At 45.2% G+C, this 25,876-nt stretch overlaps 1 long non-coding RNA gene across 1 annotated transcript; it reads right to left on the bottom strand.

Annotated features, from left to right (window-relative positions):
- Positions 1 to 5,687: 5,687 nt before the first annotated feature.
- Positions 5,688 to 24,005, bottom strand: LOC125945389 (uncharacterized). The gene is made up of 4 exons (XR_007466870.1): positions 23,931 to 24,005; positions 14,737 to 14,762; positions 10,383 to 10,526; positions 5,688 to 5,710 (listed from the first exon to the last, which is right to left on the bottom strand). It is a non-coding gene; the product is annotated as an uncharacterized LOC125945389 (long non-coding RNA).
- Positions 24,006 to 25,876: the final 1,871 nt, after the last annotated feature.

A 25,876-nucleotide genomic window follows, 5' to 3' on the forward strand; every position in this document is an offset into this window, starting at 1 on the left:
ACAGCAACTTTATTTTAACAGTGGAGCTGTTAAGCCGGGCCGTTGTGTCTGCTGAATTAAAAAAATGCTAGCCGCTCGTTTTGTCTGATCAGGGTCCCCTATGCGTAATGGACCTAAATAAACGTACTCCTTTACAGACTCTAGAGGCTGACTGGCAATCCTGAATTCTTGTTACCTTGCCAGGCTATTGAACATTATCTTTTTCTTCTGGATATTAAACTTCAACCTCACTCTTACACATTCTCGGTTAAAGTCCTGAATCACTTATTGTAATTCGTCCCCATTCTTGCTGAATAGGACGATGCCATCTGCTAACCCAAGTTTGCTGACATATTCACCGTCGATCTTCACTCCTAAGCCTTCCCATAGTGTAAGATCTTCAATACTTCTTCCAATCCTGCAGTGAATAGCATTGGAGAGATTGTGTCTCCTTGCCTGATTCCTTTATTTATAGGCAACTTTCTACTTTTCTTGTGGAGAACCAAGGTAGCTGTGGAATCGTTGTAGATATTTGCCAAGATATTTACATATGCCTCCTGTACTCCTTGATTACGCAATGCCTCTATGATTGCTGGTATCTCTACTGCATGAAATGTCTTTTCACAATCTACGAAAGCTATATATAGAGGTTCAGTGTACTCCGCATATTTCTCGATTATGTGATTTATGAAGGATATGATCCATCGTAGAGTATCCCTTCTTGAAGCCAACCTGTTCTGTTGGTTGACTGAAGTCAAGTGTTGCCCCGATTCTGTTGGAAATAATATTGGTGAATATTTTATACAATACTGAACGCAAGCTAATGGGTGTATAATTTTTCAATCCTTTAACATCTCCTTTCTTAAGTATTAGTATAATATTGACACTCTTCTAGCACTCTGTTACACTTGACATCGTGAGGCATTGCGTATAAACGGCCGCAAGCTTTACAAGCATGATATCTTCTCCATCTTTATTAAATCGACTGTTATTCCATCTTCTCAAGCAGCTTTTCCTCTGGTCATGTCCTGCAAGGTTCTTCTAACTTCATCGCATGTTATAAAAGGAGCCTCTGTGTCCTGTTCATCACTACTTCGAATCAAAGTAGTTTGGCTGCTCTGGGCACTGTATAGGTCCGTATAGAATTCTTCGTCTGCCTCTGCCCTTACTTTGTCATCGAAATTGCTGATGATATTACCCTGCTTATCTTTCAGTGCATACAGCTTGCCTTGTCCTATGTGAAGTTTTCTTCTCACTAACTTCATGCTGCGTTCACATTTTATTGCTTCCTGAATAATTTCCACGTTATAATTTCTAATATCCCTTACTGTATTCTTGTGCATCAGTTTTGACAGTTCAGCGAATTATTTCTCGTCTGTTGAGTTTGACACTTTCACGTTTTGTCGTTTCTTTGGGAGAGCTTACTTAGTTGGGAGAGCTTACTTACTGGTTGAACTGGTGCCTTACCTCCCACATCAATTGCTGCTTCTAAGATCAGCTTAGCACGTTTTCATTCATAACCTTTATGTTGTCTTCTTCCTCCTGTTCTAAAGCTTCATATTTGTTTGCGAGCACCAGGCTGAATTTGCCTGCTTTTGCCCTTATTGCGTTTAGGTTGGCTTGTCCCTTCTTGACTAGATTTATTGTTTCTGTCTTCTAATTGAGAGAAATCCAAGACCTCACTAACCTATGATCACTGCACTTTACCCTACCTAACACTTCTACATCCTGCACTATGTTGGGATTGGCAGAGAGTATGAAATCCATTTCATTTCTTGTTTCTCCATTCGGGCTTTTCCAGGTCCACTTCCTGTTGCTGCGTTTCCTCAAGATGGTATTCGTTACTCGGAGCCTATTCCTTTCCGCGAATTCTACCAACATCTCTCCTCTAATGTTCGTAGAATCGATGCCATAGTTTCCAATTGCAACTTTTCCAATGAAGTCGCCCATGACGACAGTATGCTGAGTTGGCCCCTTTCTAATCGGCAATTCAACATATTCATAAAACTGTTATTTTTTCATCGTCGTGACTGGAGGTTCGGGCATAGGCTTGCACTACCCTCATTCTATACCTCCTATTCAGCTTTATTACGACGACTGCTACCCTCTCATTAATGCCGTACAATTCATCAATCCACTATGTCCTTATGGACTATAATTCCTATTCCGAGTTCTCCCTTATCTGCAAGACTTCTGTAGCAGAGGACGTGACTGTTAGTCAGCACTGTACAAGCCTCACCAGTTCTTCTGGGCTCACCAAGGCCAATAATATCCCAGGTAATGCCTGATAATTACTCAAACAGGCCTGCTAAGCTAGACTCACTCGATAGGGTGCGCGCGTGGAACGTTGCTACGTTCATATTTGAGTGTCTCAATACTGTTCTCTAAATCCCCTTTTGAGGGATTAACCCTCGTCGCTGAAATCTGCTGAAATCGGCGGTTATATTTAACTGTTCAATAAGAGCATTGCGTGTCTCTTATTACGTTCAGTCATGTCATCTTGCCAGCTCACAATCGCTACATGCATAGCAACTCCCATGCCACAATGGATCTACGTAAATGTTTAAATATAGATAGTTTGCACCGACGTCATCATAGACGCTATATTTCGGTACTAACAGGTCGAGAAGCGGCGTCAGCAAGAAACATGACAGCCTGACAGACGCTTCTTGCATCGAACTTCAGAGCGATAACCGTGGTAAACGGGTGAAAAACAGTCTCCGTCAAAAGGCAAAACTGCGCGTGATAATACGGTGCACTGGTGTCAGCGTACTCGCCGTGTTTGGGTACCACCACAGTGAGTCATTTCTCCATGACGTCATATGAAAACTACCTATTGAGAACTTTATCGCAAATTAAACATAGATACATAAGGAGAGTAAAAGCTATACATCATTTCAATGCAATTTTTATGCCTTTTTTAGCTTCCTTGTTAACCCGCCGGGGTGGCTCAGTCAGCTAACGCGTTGCTTTACAGAGCACGAGGTCGCGGGATTGAATCCCGGCCGCGGCGGATGCATTTCGATGGAGGTGAAAGGCGAAAACGGCAGTGTGCTTGCGTTGTAGTGCATGTTAGAGAGCCCGAGGTGGTGAAAATTATTCCGGAGCACTCCCCTACGGCGTGTCTCATAACCGGAACTGATTTTGGCACGTAAAATCTCAGAAAGAAGAACAAGACGTAGCTTCGCCCTATCTCCCTGACGTCGTGCATTGGCAAGACCCTTGAGCGAATGACTCTGACTCCCCTCTCTGATTTTCTTGAGGCGAGAGAGTTCTTCCCCCATTACCTTATCAGCTTCCGACGCCGTGTCTGTGCACAGGACATGTTCTTGATCCTCCAGCATACCTTCCTCTCACCCACTCCCAGCCAGATTCACACTCTTGTGACTGTTGACGTCCGGAAGGCCTTCGATGGTGTGTGCCACGGCCACATCATGTCTCAACATTCCTCCTTGGGATGCGGCAACCGCTTGTACTCTTATCTCCGCTCTTTCCTCTCTAAACGAGTGGCTCGCTTTCGAGTTCACACTCATCTTTCCGACCCACGCGTCCTCACCCGTGAAACTCCTCAATGGGCTGTTCTCCCTCCTACCCTTTTCAATATTGCTATGACCCCTCTCGCCTCCCAACTAGCCCAAATTCCTGACCCCCACCACATCTTTTATGACGATGACATCACTTTCTGGTGTTCGTCTGGCTCTCCCGGTCACGCACAGGACACCCTGCAATGTTGGCTGGATCTCATCGGCTCCTTTCTCACCAATGCTGGCCTGTCGCCTGCTCTGGAGAAATACGAGCTTCTCCTTCTCAACCACTCCGCATATCAGCGCTCCCACAACGCGCTCATCTGCCTCCATCTTTCTGGCTCTCCCTTTCCTATCGTCCCCCAATACAAAGTTCTTGGCTTCCCTTTTCATGCAGCCAAGAATGTGCATGCTCTCCGCCACGCTGTCGCGACATGCCACTCGGTAACTCACCTCCTGCGGCGTGTGGTCACTCGGCGCTCAGACCTCCACGAGGCTCATGCGTGCTGCGTCGCCCATGCGCTCGTCCTCAACAAGTTCCTATACATTGTACCTTACGTTTCATTCACGAACAATCAACTTAACACCCTTAAAACCGCCATTTTAGGCCTCCACAAGGCAGCTCTCAACCTCCTCATTACTACCTCCACCACTAAGCTCTGTGCCACAGGCCCCTTTCATCCTCTCCGTTCTCTTCTCTCTCTCCACCGCGACTTCCATCTTGCCCAACATTCCCTTACCCGTCAGGGTCAGTGGTTACTGCCCCAGGCGGGTATATGCCCCATTCTCGTTTCAACATTTACCTCTCCTATATCCACCCCGGCTCCCAACCTTCGTATCCTACCCCTGCCGCCCAATATGTCCCCCTTCTTGGATGCCAGCCGTCATCACGCTGCAGCACAGCACCATATCATCCCCCCTTTTACTACCCAAGGAGTAGCCTACACAGATGCCTCTTTCGTGGCTCTGCGAGGTTCCTGCGGCTACGCTATCTACCATTCCCACCTCCCAGCACCTGAAACCCACACCAGCGGGCCGTTCCTACACCCTCCGGATGCACTCTCTCTCGAGGTCCTTGCCATTGCCCATGTCCTACAATCATTTCCATCTCTCTCTCCCAGAGTACACAATATACTCCGATTCCCAAGCCGCCATCCACCACATACAGAACCTCACACTACCCCATTCACTCCAGCAGGAGGTCGAACGAGCGGTCTCTGCACTGCAGCCTTCCACCGTTTTCCTTCGCTGGGTCCCTGTGCATTCAGGGATTGACGGCAATGAGCTGGCCCATAAGCTCGCCCGTGACGCTTCTAACCGGGCACCGTTGATCCCCTGGCCCAAGCCCTCGGAGGACGGTGGGAGACTCTCCCTGCGCCGCACCATCAAGGAAGTCTACCTCCAGCTCCGTCTCCACAAGCGCCTCTACCCTCCCCCTCATCCATCACTCACTGTGCCGGAGGCTCGCCTTCTGCGGCATGTCCAAATGAATTCACTGGTTAACCTCTCCCGCCTGTTTCTCTTCGCTATCGATTCGACCCCAGCTGTCCCAACTGCCCCTCTACATATGCAGACTTATCTCATTGCCTTTTCTACTGCCCCGCTGCTCAGCAATCGTATTCATATCACCCCCCTTCCTTTTACATCACCACCTGGCTCGACTGGCTTGGCGCTGAAGGGGAAGAAGAACAGCGTAGACTTGCCGAGCAGGCGGTTGACATGCTCGGGCTGCAATTTTTAGCTGAATAAATGTCTACTACTACTACTTCTACTACTACTACTACTACTACTACTACTACTACTACTACTACTACTACTACTACTACTACTACTACTACTACTATGTTTGTCTTCTGCATATTAATCTTCAACCCCACTGCTCCACTTTCTCGGTTAAGGTGCTGAATTATTTGTTGTAATTCGTCCTCATAGTTGGTGAATAGGACAATTTCATCTGCAAACAGATTGTTGCTGATGACCTTGTCACTGTAAGAATCTCACAGAGTCCTATAAGTCCTGTTTTCACCTTAACACTGGTTCCTAAAATCCAAAAGGAATATGTAGCACTTGTACAAGCTAACCAATGTACAATATGTTCATGGCAATACAACAAAGTCGTAAACTTTCTCTCTTTAAATTCAACATCTATTAATAGAGTTCAAAAGGAAAACATAAAATACGTACGTTCGTGTCCTACCGTCATAAGTCTACAAAAAAGAGTGAATATTATCATATTGGGAAGGCACGCATGGTAATAGATAAAACATAGCACATATAAATACATGGAAAGGTGTTTCTTTTCCATGAAATTTGCAAAACACAACATAAAGAAGACCAATAAGCGTAACTTATTTTATTTAATTAACAATACTACTAGTCTCATACGAGATCATAGCAGGGAGGGCACATATATGAGTACAGTGTGATGGAGACATAATACAGGCACGTGAAACACAATGCAACAAAGTGTTACAATAATTATGCATCAACACAACTGCGAGAAATATAAAGAACGTGAGTACATCGAGAACAGCATCAAAAGTAAGCAAAACAAAACAAAGTCAACAGAAAGAAAGGTAGCACCATTTTTGACCCAGAATTGCGAAGTCACAATACAGAGAAATTATTACAGGTAAAAAAAAGTAGCGGTTTTGCCCGAAAGGCAAAGCATCAATTCCGATAGCGATTGAGTTGACAGCTATACGAAGTAGGGATAGTAGCTTTATCGGCCATGTAAACTTGCAAACATTCGCGTAATTATTAAATTAACAAGCATGATGTCACGCGCGCGCAGGTAAACATAAACACATCTCGCTCGATGACGGTGGAAGCTCGCTGTGAAAATGGTGCAGACAGAAAGCGCGGCAGCAGCCGCGAGCAAATTGGCCTTGGCGCTGTGTCTCGCTTCAACGCGAACGAAACTTCGTAAGCACAGTGCATACGAAGCTGCCGGCTCTGCGCGTACTTTGTCCACATCGCAGATTGTTTTGCAGATGAAGCCCGCGCGGGCGTGAACTTTGCCCAGGTCGCAGGTCGCTGTCAAGATACCACGCCCGCGCCGTACCTGTGCAGTTGTGCACGCATCATTTCCTCGACAACCGTTGGTTCCGCTCTCTTATTGCACGTATAACATAGGAGTATTTAAAACAGTTCGAGTTGCGCCGGTGTTCAACAATGGTAGGAGGGTGATGACGTATATAGCTCATACGTGATAAAGAGATAACGTTAGCTGTGTCATTGTTTATTTCGCCATAGAATAACTGACACAAAAACTTCGGTCGGGCTAGTTTAGCTCGATATTGTAAGGCTATCATACCAACTTGCTTTAGTGAAGTAGCTGGTGAAGTATTTACGTTGTATTCATTAAGAATAAACCTTTAGTCTTTTCTCTGCCACCCCTATAGTCTGTCAATAAGTAGCTTATTAAAAGGAAACGAAACACTGTGAGCATACTCAAACATTTATCGAACAAACGTGCGATAAGCCAAGAGCTTTGTGTCGCGTGGCTCGAGGTGAAGGCGTATTCTCAGGATGAGTCGCTATAGTGCATTCGATGTAACGTTTTCAACAAGCATATTCCTTCGGATATAATGGGATAATGTTACCCAAGTATTTGTGCTCTAAACCCAAGTCAGAGGTGTGTCATTAAGATTTTTAGTGATCTCAGATATTTTTTCTTTCTAGATATTGTTAATGCCGCCCATTTTTCTGCATTTAGGGTGATCTGCCCCCACTCCTGGCACCAAATAAAAACAGACTCTAGAGCATTATTTGAAATTTCATGGCCATCATAAAAATAAAGACACTGTACAAGATGGAATAATCCACAAAAATACGGATATTTACATGACACGCAGCAGGCAAGTAATTTATTTAAATAAGAAATGAAAGTGGTTACGTGACACTACCCGGAAATACGCCATGAGTCATAAGGGCTAATCTAGAATTTCCATTATTAATTTGAACAAACTGTGATCTTTGAGTGAGGTAGATCTTAATCCACTCAACAGCAGGACCGTCACCAAAAGAGAATGCGTTATTGTATTAGCAATACAGGGTGAAGGCACCTATGGTTTTTCTGAAAATTTCAGTCACACGTTTCATCATAAGTAATCCATAGGTGCACGTTTAATTTTCATGACATGCGGTGTCATGCAGTTGTGTCACTTGTGTAACACCACTGTAGCCGGAAGATCTTGCATCAGTCTGTCTTCTATGCACGTGGTTTAAAAAAAGCCTGTCGCATGTTCAACCTCTGCTCCCTCACGCTTACTAATAACGCTGACTAATACTAATTACCAACTAATAACGCTTGCTGCCTGTCACTTAGTGCTGGCCGGAGAGATTTAGCTAGAACTTTGTACTCAGCAAGAAATTTTGTTCTTGTATTTTGCCTGTAGACAACATTCATTAATAAATGGTTAACGTTTTTCTCCTGTAGCTTTTCTGTAGTCGAGAATCATTATCTCCCAAAAACTTACAGTGGCCAGAGAAGATATATAGACTTTGATAAACTGTGTAAAGCCACAAACAACAATGTAATAATGTGTGCACAATGACAAATAAGAAAGATGCGCCCATTAATCAGTTGCTTGAAAATAAATTTTGCGGGAATCTAGAAGGTTAAAGAAGTTTTGTAAATGGCATACAAACGGACCAACTTTGCGATGCCAAATCATTCGTCAATTTAGCTTTCTAATCGATAATCGGCTTCCTTTGTAGGATAGTGCTGTAGTAGAGGGGACGCAAATTTTTGCGTTTCAATGAAAACTTCACCTGTCCAATTCCGCCGAACTCAACAGCCATAGGGGAGACGCAGAACCATTAGGACAATTTTAAAGTGCAGGTTTCTCTGTTTCTTCCTTCGAATTCTTGGCTGCTGCTACCGCCAACGCCGCCGCTGCCCTTACTGATTTTCACGCCTCGTCCGGAGGTGATTCAGAGCATGCATATACATTGCAAGAGCGTGGCACAGAGGAAAAGCAACGCGAGAAACGCGTTTACCCCTTCGCACCGCGTCAAATGTGCACAATGCCATCTGGGGCTCCCTGGGCATCTCCACAATACGATCTTGACGGCTGTAATTATTCGTAACCACCCGCAAAAGCACTGCAGAATATTCAGCGCTTACCTTTCTACTAACGTGCAACCGCCCATAGAGGAAGTATATAGAATGGTAGAGAGGAGGCACAGGAAGGGGTTGAACCGGCGCAGCCACGGAACGAGTAAATAACAGCCTTGGCACTCTTGGCTCCCAACTCGCATACATTGGGGGGAGAGCGGGAGAGGGAAAATATACTTCAACACTTTTGTGCCCGCCATGGTAGCTTTGCAGTAGAGTGTACTAGAATACGGTCGAGCGGCTAGGGCGGCGCATGCTTTGCAGTGAGTCGCCCGACGTGGAAAAATACTGTGGCGGTGCTGCGATTGAAGTGGATTGCGCCGCATCAAGGTCGCTCCGTTGGAAACTGCTGGTGATACTGCTCGGCAGGGTCATTCGTACTACTTCGCGCGCTGGTATTTGCGTTCATACCACTCAAATGGGGTTCATAATTGCATATGACATGTATTTGTGCCTCAAGCATAAATTCCTTTCTTTCACTTCTGAAAGAAGTGAAACCTGACCGCCTACGTCGCCCGGTACGTGAAGACATGCCGAGACTGTTGGACCACTCGGGCCCAACAGCCCCGGCATTGGGTCCACTTCCGACGTTAACAACCGGGAATAAGTGGATCGTAGGGACGATGGGTATGTCTTTTTTGGACATCTTTCTGGAGCGCTTAAATTTTCACCCTGTCAGCAATGACCCGATCGCGTATTTCACAACTAAATTTGCATGCTTACAGAGTCATAAATGGCCGAAGTTTGCGAGCAATGAAATATGACATTCAAGCAAAGATTAATGCTGCGCATCGCTGCTGTAATAATTTGTATGGTCATATGTCTGAAAGTAAAAGGCCATGCGACGAGGCGGGTGATATTACAGCCTTTTTGCCCAGTCAGTACGTGAGATACTACAAAATGCTATACATGTATCGTGCTAATACCTATCTTCAATTTTTCACACTGCTCAACATTGCAATGAAAAAACCCCGACCTTGTGAAACTGTATGTCCAGCGAAGCTGTTGAAAACAAGCACTAGAAACTGCTGACAGGGTATTCAATGCTTTATTGCTTTAGAGTAATGATAGTAATGGTAATTTAGAGTAATGGTAGTAATGAGAGCAGTGGATAATTTTGGCAGCACGCCGTCGCTGGTCGTACCGCCGCTTCTTTTTCCCTTAGCCGCTCCTCGTATTCACGCTGTCCCTCGGAAATCTTATCTATGCGCTGTGTAGCCAAAGCGGTGCTACAACAGTGAAATCAGTTGCAAGGCTGCTTGCTAAGCTGCCGTAGCCGCGGCAGTTTTGTGCTTGTTCTTTATCGAACCGAATGGTGTTCTGCGTGGTGTATGAGCGATTACAAAGAATCTATGAATTTTTCGATTCACTTTGCTGAGTGGTTGCAACCTCTGCCTTAGGAGTATACGAGCCACTGCCTCTTCGCTGCGCTGCCAGCGGCACCGGCCTACATTTCTATTAACGGACGCGTACACAAAAAATGCCGACCGCCGAGAGGCTAACAAATTCCCTTTAAAATGAACACTTTGATCCAAAATATAATTTGTGACAAAGTGCATTGTGTGACAGCCAATATTTGTATTGGAATTCACAGTATATAACAATAGAAAAGTATTGTTATTCGACATTTTGAAAGAGGTACACAAGCTCAGTTTTGTCGCACTAGAGCGCTGCAAGAACTGGTAACTGAACCAGGAAAGGTGCAATGCAACGATGAAAGAAGCTAAATAGTAATAAATATAAAAGAGATTGCTCACATCGTTATACGTCGTCACGTTCAACGTTCGTCTCAGCCATTCGCCGTCCCAGTCAACGTAGCCTGAGCTTACGCAGTTTATAGTCCTGCTCGTAAGATTAGATGAGTATCCAACAAGGTAAACATCAGCCGTGGTGTTGACAGGCTGGAAACAGATGTGATAGGATTTTATATGGACTCAAACATATAAACAATACAAATTCGAGACAGAAAAGATTTTATGTGTGCAGACAGAAAGTATGTGGTGCAGGTCGGGGGCGCGATGTCGGACAGCGAGTGGGGAATAAACTGTCCCCTCGCCCCTGATTAAAATTGGCGCGGCCAAGACTATTGGGAGGAGTCATGAAATAATTAGTTGAACACTGCATACCTGCAGTTCCCCGACATAGGGAACTAGGGAAATGAGAGGCTATTTAAGCGCAGGTTTTAGGCCTTGCTAAGGAGTCTAGAAGCTGAACCTATGAGCTGCTGAGAAGCCAGCGGGGGTAGGGGGGAGAGTACTGCCGTCCAGTATCACCTGAAAGTTATGGGGTTTTACGTGCCAAATCCACGATTTGATTATGAGGCACGCCGTAGTGGGGGACTCCGGAAATTTGGACCACCTGGGGTTCTTTAACGTGCACCTAAATCTAAGTACACGGGTGTTTTCGCAGTTCGCCCCCCAGTATCGCCTGGGCCGCCTAGCCACGTCGGAACTCCGAGGAACTAGTTGACGTACGAGACGACAAACCTACATCTGCAACGAAACTCACGGTAGTTCGCCTCAAGTTAGCTCAACCTGCTTGAGGGAAGTCGTCAGATCTAGACTCCCGGGAAACCGAGCTCAGCAATCGCATCCACCTCAACAAGATTGGCTCACCAGCTTTCTTCGGGAAAGCTCTGCGCGCCCACTTCGCGGTTTATGGAATTGCTCCTGCTGCCCGGTGACGCGTATCACATCGTTGGTTTTCTTTTGAATTTGTTTTCTTTTGAATTTTATTTTAGTGAACTACTGTTAAGTGTATTTTCGTATATTTGATCCACGCCCGGTTTCATGCTTATATCCACTGTTAATTGCTCGTCATATTTGTCTTCATCGTTGTGTTGTAATATGGTCAGGTGTGCTTGTATTGTGTCTTTTTTATTATTTTATTTTAATAGTTTGTGTATACTTATCAGCCGATAAATATCTTCTTTTTTGTTTACTCCCGACTCTGACTCTTTCCCTGTGTTCGCTCGAGTACGGAACGACCAACCGGCTTGTATACCCCGTCGATCGACTTCGTGCCGACGACGAACGGGTGACAGCCGTGACAATGAGCAATGTCACAGGAAACTTCATAGCTCTTTTACAGAGCAAGGTTGTTTGAAGGCTTCCACAGCAGGCAGTCTTCGCTGGATTGGGTTGGATGTCGTCCTTATCCATTAGATCGCCCAGAACCAGTGTATGGCGCTGTCCAAAATGCAATTTCTTCGAGTTGAGCAACAAACTCCCCTTTGTCCAAGCAGTTTAACAAAAGATCGAGACGTGCGTTGTGCTAGCTGAACGTGAGCCGGAAAATCGCTCATCGTCTGCGTAGCAAATACACACTTCTCACTTCAACCCACGCAGGATATTGTCCATGAAGCACTCGAAGGCTGCAGGCGCATTACAGACCCCAAACGGGATCAAGTTAAATTAAAAAAAATCTGTCTGGTCCGTTTTCTCCTTGTCTGTCAGCGTGTATTTATTTGCGCGTGATAAACCTTGTTGAGTGGCATTAAAACACAATCGAGCCCTTTCGGCATGCATAGGACATTGCTCTGCCAACTCTTCCTTGCTGAGGATCAGTTTTAGCGGCATTCTTATCCTTCCGTTGCACGCCGCCACAATTTTCGACCAGCCACCGCAAGCTAAGTAAGGCCAAGTGGACCAATCGGAGAAGCCGGCACCACCCTCTTCATGTGCTTGTCTATTTTCACTGCGCTGGGTCGGTCCCATCAAAACCCTCTCCACTAGAACGGGCAGAGGGGGCTCATGATTTGGAAGACGCAGGACCAGTGCGCTATTCGAGAAACTTCTGCCACGGTGCCTGAGGCGGCCCTGAGAACAACGCGCCTGCCTGTCGGTGCAGCCGTGTAGTGGCGCCTTGTGTGACGCCGTTTGGAGCAGGCCTGGCTGTTGCCTGCTCGTAGCCGCCTGTTGGAGCAGCTTCAGGCTGTGTCCAGGGCAAGGCTTAGCCGAGGCCTGTACTCGAGGCCTAACCGAGGTCTTTGCTCGAGGCCTAACCAAGGTTTTTGCTTTGAGGCCACCTCCTGCTCGAGGTGGCACGTGAAGTTGTAGCGGTGGAAGCCACGCGCCCGACACCCATTCGAGTGCTCTTTCCACGGTAATGCAGTCGTGGGCCGTCACCTGCCTCATCTGATGACCAGTGTCGTGATCCTGCCTTGGCTCGCCTCCCACGAGGGTCATTGTGCCTTGGTTCGTCTCTAACGGGAATCGTCCGGACAGCTCAGACGATGTACCACCGATCGACTAGACCATCAGGACTGAAGCTGTGAGTCGTACTTGCTTTTTCCTTGAACGCTGCGCGTAGGACTTCATGTAGACGTGTTTTTTAGAGACCTTTGCTCTGTATTCGGTGTTTAGTGCTTGTCTTGTTTCAGTCCTATCATGTTAGATAAGTGTTCGTTTACATACTCGTGCGTCTCTGACGTTCATTGCCGCCTGACTGCACACAGACATACGTGCCGAAGTATTCCTTCACAGATGGTGACCCCTTTTGCTGCAACAAGTCAAACAGCCCAGCATGCTTTATCAGACGATTCGTTACTTCATGAAGTTTGTTACTGCTGAGGGACTTGTTCGTCATAGTTGTAATGAAGGCGTCCGCAGCAGGACATGCATTAACGAAATGGGCTTCATCCGACGTATGAGGGGCTTCTCTAAGAATAGCAAGTGACAGCACTTGATGTTCATGGTAGGCGGCAAGTTTCAGACACTGTAGTAGTATTGCAGGTTCACTGGAAAAGTTTACGGTCTATGAGCTAGTGCGTCCGTGAACAATTGACAACGTGCAATACGGTATCAGCCATTTGCCTTGACGCAGCTCAGATGAACGGGCTACACGGTAGCGTCAAACGCTCCGTCGGTGGTAGGGAAACAGGCGACAGAAACACGTTGTAGATGACGAGGCAGAGCTGTATTTCTGGATACACACAGCACACTTTCATGAAATGGTGGGCCTTTCATACACGCGGAAGAAAAGCTCGTACTCACAATAATTTCTCCCGTTCTGCAGTCGACACCACACAGTTTCAAAAACTCAAAGCCCAGGATTGTGTCATACGTAGGATGAAGTAGAACAGCGAACTCCACGTTAAACATTAGACCACCCAAGGTAACCTCTAAACGCACATCCCAACCGGATGCAACAACTCCCCACTCATTGCGCGAAACGTAACGGCACGGTCCCAGCAAGACATCACTCTTCGTCCTTGGAGGCTTTTTTAAACGAAACGTATGGACATCACATAGTGTCTCCTGTAATAATAAAATCTGCGGCTTTTCCACCTGATGCGCCAAAATCTACCGTATCTGAGCCTTGCGCTTTTGTAAACTAGCGCAGTTCCACTGCCACATTACCACCTCTTTGTGATCGCTCGCCATGATGCTACATTACCACGCCATGCTCCGCGCCCGGAGCATCCTCGGAGTGATTCGCTGTCGTGCTCGGAGTGATTCGCTGTCGTGCTCGGAGTGATTCACTGACAAATGCATACAAGGCTTATTTGTCTTCTATTTCCCTTATAAATTTCCCTATGACAGCCGACATCCTCACTCCTAATTTTGTTCATCATTTGTTAGTTGGTACAACTTCAGTGTGGAAAATTTTAAATTTGGTAAGTTCCATCTTTCTGCGTATTGAATAATTTATGGGTTCAACCTATTGGGCATAATCTGCATGGTCTGAAAAATTTAGGCAAAGTGTTTGATGTATTTTTTATACAAGGACGGCTTTTCAATGACAGCCTTTGTGAATTGATTAGTTTTTGTGTATATTCTTGTTTTGATGCTACTTTGATCCTATTGTTCCATAGTAGCACGCATGGTCTATTATTAGCATAAATTTATTGGTATTCCTCCCGACATGATCATATGTAGCTTTATTTTTGTGGTTACATTCACAAAATATTGTTGCCCTTACACCTGCCTGACGAAGGGTCGAAATTTATTCTTGATTTCTAGTATGGATGCATGTGTATATTTACTTCATGGCATTCAACACGCTCTAGATGGGCCTGCCTTCCACGCTGTATTTTGTCCGTGACGTTTTTCCTTCACGGACGCAATAAATTCTTACTTTTGTTTCTAAGACACTTCGAAGAATGCTTACCATTACGATAATGCCGGTCGTCATGGCTGTGATTCCATCGCCGAGTCAAAAAAAAAAAAGACGGCCGAAAAAACAGTTTATGATTTAACGAAAATTAAAAGCACTAAGCTCTGCATGCACTTAAATGGTCATAGTATGTTATCAAATGTTTTGTTCAAGAAAACTCAATCAAAATATAGTGCCCGAAACGTAAGAATGGCGAAATTGGTCACATATTATATAAGGCACTTTCACATAAATGTCAAAATGTAGTTTATTACAATGCTGTTAGCAGGTTGCCTAGTCAAGAAGCGTAAGGTTTAGTTTTTTTTTTTTCATGTTTCACCACCAGACTACATTTCACTCCTGACAATAAGCAACAGTCAGGGAATTATCATCGGCAATTTAGGTAGGAAGAATTACTATTTGCTAAAATTTTTTTTCAAGTACACACGTCGACACACTACATCAAAATTTAACACAGTATTTACGAAAACTTGCCCTTAAATAAAGGTTTTGGTTGCACTCACGGGCTTCACTATCCCCTACCTTACGCTGATAGTTTATTTTACTCTAACATGCATCACCTGTTTTTGTAGTCGTGGTATTTTACCTAAAGAGCAGCACGTAGTTTAGAGACATCTCAAATATGCATGGGCAAATGAATGCATATAAAACGCAAAAATGCTCTGAACCAATGTCAATGAGATTTTTTGTATTCAGCCAAGCAACAGACATTCTATTGACGTCGATGTATGCCTTTGTGTTTAAAAATGCTTCAAATTGGCAATCTTCACAAAAACTCAAGCATAAAGCTGACTGTCCATAATTGAAATAAAAATAGATACCGCATTTTTGTTCAATGCATCTCGTAGAACATCTGGACCAGACAGATAGAGATTTTTAAATAAGTCATTTGCGTACATATATTGCAGCAAAATTTTCGAAAGTGTTGCAAATGTTCTATGCAAATTTAGTCATACATTTCGAAGCAGTGGTATATAAAATGCGTCACCTTAACATAGTTTAACAGGTGCAGCGTAATAAACAACATACGGTCATTTTAGCTGTATTAGTGTAGCGTTGTAAGTAATGTTACGGTTTCAGTACCTGGCAGATCGGCTCGCGTTACAACGCAAGGTATGTTTCATGAGACACATCATACATTGGTCTATAGATCGCTCAGCCATTTCATTATGTTTAAAATTGAGTCCCCGTGTTCAATGACGTTCTCATTAGAGCATCTGTGGGATCGGCTCACTTACACTGACCGAGGTATTAAACTAGTTTTCAGTACAGCTTTTCGGCCACCGGCCCATTTTCTCATCAACTTGTCATTGCAATTGAAGCAGTTATATATGCTGCATCTGCATATCCGGCCAATTTATTACTTCATTTTATAGGTTAACTAATAAATGACTGGTCACTAAACCAACCGACATGAAACCACGGGGGACGGCCGGATCATATGCGAAGCGGCCGATTTGATGCCTTTTTCTTGGACACAAGTGTATTACTTGAAGACAGACCTCTAATATTAACAACGTGTCAAATTTTAACTGAGAAAATCCATGAACGTAACAAAAAAGAACAGCATAACTCGTAGCTAAATAAATATCTATATAAACACAGACAATAACACCATCAAAATGCATTAGTAGTCACCAAGTCACCGTTTTATTCTTGTGTGCATCTGTGTGCATTGACATTGTATACCACGCCCTTCAGTTGGAGCTAGACCACGCAATGATGTCTTGTTTTCTTGTGTCTTCTCAACAACATCTAATTTGTAATGACATGTATGTACAGCCAATATCTAATATTTCTTGTAGGAACTGATAAGCGTAAACAACCATGTTATAATTGAGGAACTGCAGCAGGCCATATGATTTGAGTGGTACATTGGACAGTGTGCTAATATTATTGGAATAAGTACTGCGGATCACGCAATGCAACCAAACTGCAGTTTACCAAGCAGCGTACGTAGAAGATTAAACTACGGGTCGGCTGCATGCTCGTCTCTTGAAAAAAGCCACCTATCCTTTCGTAGGCAGGTGCGCAAAGCTTCTGTGCGTCAACGGAAATTTGGCATGGAAATCAAAATATACAGTCAACAAAAAATTACGTCATAATGTATAGAGCGATGACTGTTAAAAATTATGGTAAAAACATTTAAGCAAAGTAGAGACATGCCGTATTGCTGAAAACAGCTTCACGTACAATCTGTAGTGGTAATTCCGAGGTTCATATATTGTACATCAATTGTACATATAAGGGTCTGTTCTTCAAGCTCGACACTATTTTACGACACTAAAAAACGTTCGCAAAACGCAACCTTCCAGTTGCAGCGGGTTAAGTCACTTTGACCACCAAAGACATTGGCACCAATGCATTGATGCGCCGAACGAAGTTTCCGGCACTAGGCAGCAGAGAGCAGCCGCACATCGAAGTTTAAGAACTACGCTGGATTGCTAATGGCATAAAGAAGTTCGGGCACAACCAATCTTAAAGTCTGCCTCTGCGTGCGCCATTAGAAATCAGGCGCACGCAGACGCAGTTTCAGTTTTGTCTCGCACAGACATGGTAGATGGGCTATGGCCCCACAACTAAAATTTACGCCACTATCAGAAAGAAAAAATTGTGGTCCGTATTGAATAGTATGCCTCGAAGTGCTCCAACACTGATTTGCTTTTGCGATTGGTATTTTAACTAGGACAAAAATAATAAATGAACCAGCCGACCCGGCGACGCTGTACGGACTGTTACTGCCTATTCTGACAGCCGTTTCTTGTTCTTCGCACAAGGGAAAGGCAACATTTCCTTAGTTTGGACAATGCATTTCAATCGACACGTCTGTGTAGTCACATATCTCTGTCAGAGAAGCGTCGATTTGTGCGCTGGCAGCCTTCGGCGACAGTACATATACGTATCTTTATAACGCGTCATATCGGCGCTCATCGCTTGTTGTGCTGACACTGTAGACACGAAAGAATGGTCTCTTTAAAACACAGGTGGGAAAACTGAAATACAGAGTGATTTATCCTGGTTAGAATTGTTGATTCCTGAGCCCAGAAGGAGCGATAGAGTGTAGACGGACTCAGCGGGTACGGTATGCCTAACCATCTGTGGAAGCGAACGATCTCGGCGCGGGTACCTGATGAATGCTAAAATATTTGTATTTGAACGTCAGAACCTTTTAACTATTGATTTTAGCACACTAGGGAAAGTGGAAGCGCGCAAATCGCCTCAGCTTTATTATCGGTACAGTAATAAGAATCAGCGGCAGGCTTCCTGAGGTCCGTTCGAACGAGTCTGAACGGCTGCAGGGTTTCGTGTCGAATGCACAACAGTGCGACAACTCGCACTCATCGGTTGCATACAAACTACTAGAAAATGAGGCGTTATCTGCTTTTGTGTAATTTCGTTCACGAATACAGCTATCCGCGCACTCAAATGGGGTACGCAAAAAACAAAAGTGATGTTCTGTGTTACATATGCATGGGACGTTCACGCACCTTTATTCCAAGCTGTAACACCACCGACACGAGAAATACGTGACGAACTATCCACGTCCTACGGCTAAAACAACGACGACGGTAGGGAAATAATGATTGGAAACCCAACGAGTGTCACATGTAAAACAGTGCAGACCTGAGGGCGTCAGCGCCTGTGCGTGGAGTTGTACCCTAGGAGAGCGTTCTTCTATTCAGCATGACTCAGCTGACTGTGCCGGTACGCGGAGAAAAATACAAACATAGACAAGGCGGCCACTGCCAACGACAACTGTCCAACCCAAATTGCAACGCTATTTCGTCAGGAGACTATACCTCCCCATTAAATTGTTTGAAGGATTTAATATACAACAGAGCCTATACACCAGCACTGCGGCGGATACGAAATCAGCGCAGTTTCCAGTACGAGCCAGCGAACACCAGTGACAAGCAGCGCGTGTACAGCGCACACCAGTGTGTCGCAGCGTCATAGCAGGGATACCAGCGTTTCGTCCAGTGTGACCCAGCTCTTATTCAGCGATCTGAACAGTGTCCCAGTGACTCCCAGTGACTCTCAGCGTGCGCCAGCGTCCCCAGTGCGGCCCACTGTCAAAAAACGCGCTGGTTTCACACGGGAAGACGCTGGAAGACGCTGGTTTTTGCGACAGGGGTCATTTCAATAAAACCGCTCACTTCGGGTGTTCCTCAACGGAGCATTTCTGACCCCTCCCTTTTCACGCTATACATTAATGAACGGGTGAATATTAATAATACGTTAAAGTCCATCATAAACGCCGACAACACGAGTTTTTTTTAGGGTTTCAATTGTCCTGTTGGCTGAAAGAGCCAAGAATTTGTCACGACATCAGCGCTAATTAATACCTGGGCTCTTGAAAATGATTTTAAAATAAATATTCAAAAGACTAAAGCTGTTTTGTTCCATCCGCGTCAAAAGTTTGAGATCTTCCACCCAGACATGATAACCAACACTGAAGTAGAAGTTGTTCTCTCTTTTAAAAGGTTTGGAATCTACTTTTTTGAAAACATATCTTAGGACATCACGCTAATTACCTTGTAGGGAAAGCTCTCATACGACCGGCTTTCTGCACCATCACTGTTCATCTTTTACAGTATCAGTAAATATCGTATTACATAATTGTTTACATTCCTCAGCAATGAGTTATGGCTCCCTAGTCTGGTGCTAGACAACTGTCGAAAATATAGACCTTCTGCTACAAAAACTAGTCGTTCGCATAGCCTCAAAGTTTCTGCTAACTCAAACGCTGCTGAATTATTTCATAAATGTGATATTATCAGTGTGAAATCATTGTGTCGCTACAGACTTTCACGACATTACAAATCTGACCTCTCTAGGCGAACCAATACATTAAAGAGCTTGGAGGACTTCGAGGAAATAATTCTTTATACAATACACGTATACTTTAAAACTGAAAAGTTGATGTATGACGTACGAACTATGGAAAACAAATCTGGAAATTTCGCTTGCCATCTTTACTAAATTGATTGTCAAGATATAACAATGGTATGTCCTAAATATCACTCAAAATTTGGCCAACAAGATACTTGCGTTACTAACAAGAGTCTGTAAGCTGTTACGGTACATGCACAATTGAATCATGATAAGCGAGTCATCTTTCTTGGCGTTCGTTATTACCTATTTATTTCTATATCCTATATGTCGAGCTACCAACAATATTTTCTAGCTTCATTAGTAAGCTTATTCTTGGTATTTATGTATATTCTGTGCAAACTGATATTTGTCATTGCCCATATATTACATTATGGTTGTGTTACTTGTTGTTCTAGACAATTATCAATATTTTCCATTTATACTGTTACTACATACATACAGATAATCCGTAACCCGTTTAGCTAGACCACACTCTTGCCATCTATATGCCATTTGTAGGAGGCATGGACCCTGTCATGCCTGTTGAAGCCATTCTGACATTTGATAGAAGTTTGTCGGTTTTTTGGGGAGCTTGTATACATACCATAGACGATATTACCATTCGCATTTGTGACGAAATATCCACGTCATACGGCTAAAACAACGATGACGGTCCGGAAATAATGACGATTGGAAACCCAACGAGTGTCATATGTAAAAGAGTGCAGACCTGGGGGCGCCCGTCAGCGCCTGTGCGTGCGGTTGTGCCTAGAGAGCGTTCTTCTATGCAGCATGACTCAGCTGACAGTGCCGGTATGGCGGAGAGCGAATACAAACATAGACAGGCCAACGACAACTGTTGCCTCCCTCTCCTCAGTGAAAGCCTCACTTAGAACATACAGAAAGGCGGTGCTCACTGTAAGCATTCAGCAAGCATTCAGTGCCACGTGCCATTCATAAATGGTCTTTCAGCTTTCGGTCTTCAACCTGCCATTCGCCATGCCGACGGCTCTTTACGTAACCAAGCAATTGAAACTTTTGTTCGTAACGTCGCCTTGGCCCTCTCGGCTGCTTGTCAAGCTACAGGTCACGGATCCAGCGCTACCCCTAGGGACTCGAGCGCCCTTTGCAACACGGATTCAGGTAGAAGGAGTTCACTGCGCCTTTTTTGGCCATCGCTCTGCCTCGCTTGGTCACCTGCTATACTGCTGTTCGTTGTGAGGCATGCTGCCAAAGCATATCAGACCACATAGAGAGTGTCAACACTTCGCAATGTTCCGTTCCCGCGTGGCTACATTTTCTGCCATAAGAGCTCGGCAAGAGAGATTGCGTTAGTTTTGTTTTTTTAACAGCGAAGCTGTTTAAGTCAGCCGTAATTTGTGGTGCGTAGCAAGAAACTACCAAGAAAGAACAGAAACTTCCTTGCCGAGACGGGAATTCGAGCCAGCGTACCCCTGGTCCCAAGGCGAGCGTCGTAACCACTAGACCACGGTGTAAGAAGATAGGTGCTCCGACAGCGCGCCCGCGCTGGGGCGAGAGAGCGACCACTTCGTGTGACCGGAAGTGAGCGCCGCCGCTAGGGGCAGCACGTGTTCAGGAGGCCTTGCAGCAGCAGCACAAGAGTGGATAATTTACGACCTCCGTCAGCTTAAACACCCATACTTAAAGATATGCAATTTTTCGTTATTCAGACACCAAATTTTGAGCGGTAGAAGGTTTCATGCCACTTACTGAATACCGTCATTTCCAACACGTGAGAGACGCGTCGTCTGTTCGAGCAGACGGCGCGCTGCGTTTGCCGCTGCTCGCCGCATCGGAGTCAATCGGAAGGTTGTCAGAAATATAAAGGGACATTCCTCCAACCAAATAGAGTCGTTTTAAGCAGGCGAACGTCATCTGCGCATCGAAATAAAGCACGTGGCCGTAGAAGCGCCAGCAAAGCGAGCGAAAAACTGGCCCCCAGAACAGGTGCTGCCTGCGGCAGCAGCGTAGAGTCACCTAAGTGGCCGCGGCTCGCGCCGCCGTCGGATCACCTACCTTCTTCCACGTGCACTAGACTATATAGCCACGCCTGCAAAGCATGCATTTATGTGAACCATATGATTGCGTTCGAGCGTCGTCGTCTTCGTCTACAGTTGGCGCGTTCGTATACGCTCGTGCTCTGCGAGGTGAAGAGGTTTTGCGCGCTATGTCAGCGAGAGAGATACGCATTCACGGAGCGGGTCTCCCGGAACGCTATGTCGGTGTTGCAAGCTGCGCTATGCAACGCGCAGTGACGGCCGTAATTCCGAGACGCGCGAAAGGTATCATCATCATGAGTAATAAAATAAAAAGTTCGCGAGCACTTCCGGAAAATGCTGGGCTACGATCGCGCAGCTTCACTGTTTCAAGCGTTGCGTGGCTGAGTGCAAGGTTAAGCGTTTTTTTTTTCTTTTGGTCACACATGCAAGTATCCCGGTTTACTTGTTCCCATACACCTATGGCACCAAGTGATGTCTGGCTATCCGAAATACTTCTCTGCTTGCTAGCTTTTGCTTTTGATTTCATGTGAAATCTTAGTGTAGTATTATATGACTCCTTCTCTCTTGATGCGAAAGCATCAATGGCCCATTGAGCGTGAAACGGCACCTGAATTCCCATTCGCTGCGATACCACGTAATGTGTGCACCTCCACAGAGCATCTCAAGGAAAAGGGTTGCGTCAGGAGTGAGGTATCGCCATGACGCCACGTCACCGCCATGAAGCCTGTGTTATCTGTGCATTCCTTGCCCGCGCAAGCTCGCGCCAGCGGTATACCTCCGCCCCGCTAATCCCTATGAAGAAATCCATGTATAAAAGAAAAGAGTAAATTCGAAAGGAAAAACATTAACGGTAGTGAGTTTTGAACCTACGATCCCGCGGTCAAAAGCCGTGTGTCTTGCCCCCTGGGCTATACCAGCGCCTCCTAGATAGCTAGCCTATGCACACTGCTAAATGACAACCTGTTACGTGGATCGAAACTTCCGTTTTAAAGCCCGGCGTGACAAACGCGATGACGTCAAAATCACAGCGGCTTAGTCGGGAGCGTCCCCATTAGATTCTATGGCAGTCGGTCAAGGTAGCATGAATTACGGGTCGAAGTACACTGGCCTTGTGCTACCTAGGAGGCGTTCGCCAAGCTTCCAAATGCACTCGCTTGCCCACGACGAGTTCATGTCTGGAAGGATTGCTCAGCTTCTTCTTCTTTCTGGGCTTTTACGTGCCAAAACCAGTTGTGATTATGAGGCGCGCCATAGTGGAGGGCTCCGGATTAATTTTTACCTCCTGGGGTTCTTTAACGTGCACTACAACGCAAGCACACGGGCGTTTTTGCATTTCGCCTCCATCGAAATGCAGCCCCCGGGGCCGGGATTCGATCCCGCGACCTCGTGCTCAGCAGCGCAACGCCTTAGCTTACTGAGCCACCCCGGCGGGTTAAGGATTGCTCAGCGGATAATAATTGTTTCGCATTCAAAACTCATAAGAATACGTTAAGTGTCCTCGGACGCTTTTTTTTTTCTTTTCCGTCTTTTCACAAATGTCTCTACAAATTTGCGCACACGTATCAAAATCAGTTTTAAAACATGACATGTCTCTTGTTCATGTATTTTCGCCCTGATATTCACTGAATTGTCCCGTCTAAACTTCTAGTTTTGTCGCTTCGACGCGTTTTGGCGCACAAAACTGCCTGACGTTGAGAACGTTAAAAGAGCGGCAGCGACGTCACGGAAAAGATTACATAACGTGCTCACGTCTTGTACAATTAAAATGTTTTCCTAAGAACGCTGCCCCCAAGTTACAGCTTCTGTAGCGATCTGAAATCCCAAGTGGAAGCAGGTCCTCCGCGTCAACCTTTATGTGGTCATAATGTGCATTTTCGGCGACGTGTTTGCACTTTACCAGTAGCGTACGTCGACTCCACAACCCAACCGCGCTATTTCATGCCAGAGTGCCTTCTATGGATTCTTCCAGGTTGTGTGTTAGAAAACCAAACATCCCGAACAGCACCAAATGGGCAAACCGCCTTTTTCGTCATCATCCCTTTATCAAGGACATAGTCGGAGCGCACACAAGGTCATCAATTATCGCAGCATCCTGCATGTATGTTTCCTTAAACGAAGCATTGAGTTTTTCTATCAATGCGCGCGAACCTAGGATGCATGGCTCTATAACATCAAGTTGCCTTTGAAGGTGCAAATGGAATGCAGAATTCGTCTGATACTTCAGCAACAACGTTATTATTAAAAATCAATTGTCATATAAGTAGCATCTTAAACTGGGTGTGAAAAACTTACAGTTGATGATGACCACGGATGCATATAAAGCGAGAAGACAGGGGTTAGGGGGCCTCATTTGTTTCCGAAACTGGCGCTGTTTCTCTCTATGACTGAAAGTTAATAATGAAGGGCTTGTATCGCGTCCATTTATACGAATTCTGCTGCAGCTGCAAATTGTAAGAAAACGTCTTTTTTTTAGCCGGAAACTACATCGTCACTTCGTCATTGTCGTTTTTTTTATGTTTAGAGGTCAGCAGCATATTTCGAAAGTAAGGTTTAGGGGATTTAGACGCAGAAGGTAAAGGCCGCGTATGAGTGGTTATCGGAAGATATATTCACCTCTCTACCACATCTAAGTGTCCTATGATATGCATCGTTCCGAAAAAATATATCAATTAACATTTGGCAGGCAAATAAAGTTCACCAAGTCATTGAGTATATAAGGCGCGGTTAAAAAAGTATCATGACAAAGCTGCAACTAATAGACCTCTCCTGGGGTACGTCACACCGCACTGGCGACGTCACAGCGTGACGTCACTGGCGCACGTGCGGTGACTCTGGTTGGCAAAAAACAGCCGCCGCCGGCTTTCTGCGTAGTGCAGTCGAGCTTTAGTTGGTGTGGGTGGGCGCCACGTGGACGCGTGTTTTTATTGCTTTTATTTCTTTTTTATTTTTACGTGAACCTCGACAATTCTCTTGCCAGCCAGATTAGCATTAATGTGTGTCAGGAAACATCGGCGTGTGGTTAACTGCGTCATGAAAATGTGGCGACGCTGGCCTTTTTTACTTGCGAACTAGAACTTTTCGGTGGTGGTCTGCGATGGATTGTGCAATGAAGAATATCGGCATTTTCGCATGGAAGTGTGCCACTTTTGTTCTGATAAACTGTGCGGCGAGAACAGCGACGATATCGGCTCATTTTAGCGTAGGGAAACGGACGACATACTTCATACGCTTTAGGAGTAACGAAAATTGCCTACCCATGAAGAATGCTATCGCCTTTTCCGGCGTCCGATTTTGTGACTCAATCATGGCAGCGCATCATGAAAGTATGTTTTCATGCTCTGGTTCAGAAACGCCACGAGAGTAGTTATCCGGACGCCATGATAACTCCAGCCAGGATGAGGCGTATCAAAGACTCTAAACCAGAAGCGGATGTGGTGCAGAACTAAGGGATGTTGGAAAGAAAAGCGCTCAAGGTAATACGCAACGTTCATGGGACACTGCGTCAACAAAAGAAAGTGGCCTCCTGCTTCTAAGCTGACACATCTTTCCGCCAAAGAATAAGCCGTGCCATTTTTTTTTCAAGCCATGCACGGGCGCCTAAGGGCGTAATGTATGCGAAAACAGGAACAAGGTTCCGGAAGACGCATGCTGAGATTTTCTGATAATTACGGCGTTCTCTGACACATTCCTTCGTCACGTGGTCACTATTAAATTTACAGGAGGCAACACAGCTCGGACAAGGAGGCATCCTGTTCGCACTTTGTTCTTCAGTGTCACGAATGCTGATGTGAACCGCTTCTTGCAGGTCACTGACGCCGTTTTCATCACCGGCAGAGAATAACTAGAGAAAATGTTGAGGATCTTACAGCCTAGAAATTGGTCTCACCTTTGTTAGCGGACCCTGAATAAGCCCACTGCACAGTAAACTTGACTTCGTGAAAAACTATTCTGTAGCAGAAAATCAATACTCGTATGGGCACGCCATTTCTGCAAGCACATGGGCTCTGGCGTGTTATTTCTTCTCTTCCTTAGCTGTGACCTTGTCGTTGTTCATAATGGCACCTTAAAAATGCCTAAATTCGCACAATATGTCTGCAGGGCACTTTTGTCATATGACCTACAACGTTATAAGTGCAGAAATAAATTGTCTTAGTTAGAACTTTATCATGTTTCACGCTCACATGGTGAATTATTACAGCAATGTCTAAAAGTATCCGCGAATGTTAATAACTTTGTGA

Source organism: Dermacentor silvarum, chromosome 5 (genome assembly GCF_013339745.2).
Source record: "Dermacentor silvarum isolate Dsil-2018 chromosome 5, BIME_Dsil_1.4, whole genome shotgun sequence".
NCBI lineage: Eukaryota > Metazoa > Arthropoda > Arachnida > Ixodida > Ixodidae > Dermacentor > Dermacentor silvarum.